A 479-nucleotide genomic window follows, 5' to 3' on the forward strand; every position below is an offset into this window, starting at 1 on the left:
ATCCACTGCTAGTTGCCTTGCAATTTATCTTACAAGTCAGCAGTAGCAGGCTGTCCCAAGTGGGGAAAAAGCATAAAAAAAGAAAACTCTCTGCGTTGGTTTGGGCCTCTGAGTGTGTCCTCTGTGTCTCTCTCTGTTCGTGGCCACACAGAGACACAAGTGTGGTGAATGCTGCAAGGCTGTGCAGGTAATAATGAAAGAGTAGACAGTGACAGGCGCAGGCCCCTCCTTCTGTCAGCGCAGGGAGGGAGCCTCCTGCCCCCATGGCTAATTTAAGAAAGACCATTGGACAAGCTGTGAAAGTGCTCCCCCCAACCAACACCCACCCTTTTCCCCTTCTCTCACTGAAAAAGGTGGGGGATAAAATCCAGTGCAAAAACTAACCTAATTCAGTGGAGTCTGTGTGATCAAATACATTGTCACAAGTTTTAACAAATTTGACAATTTATATTTACGTTGTATAGATTTGGGCAATAGCT

This window comes from Anarhichas minor, unplaced genomic scaffold (genome assembly GCF_050575085.1).
Source record: "Anarhichas minor isolate MPS153535 unplaced genomic scaffold, ASM5057508v1 ptg000014l, whole genome shotgun sequence".
In the NCBI taxonomy this organism is placed as follows: domain Eukaryota; kingdom Metazoa; phylum Chordata; class Actinopteri; order Perciformes; family Anarhichadidae; genus Anarhichas; species Anarhichas minor.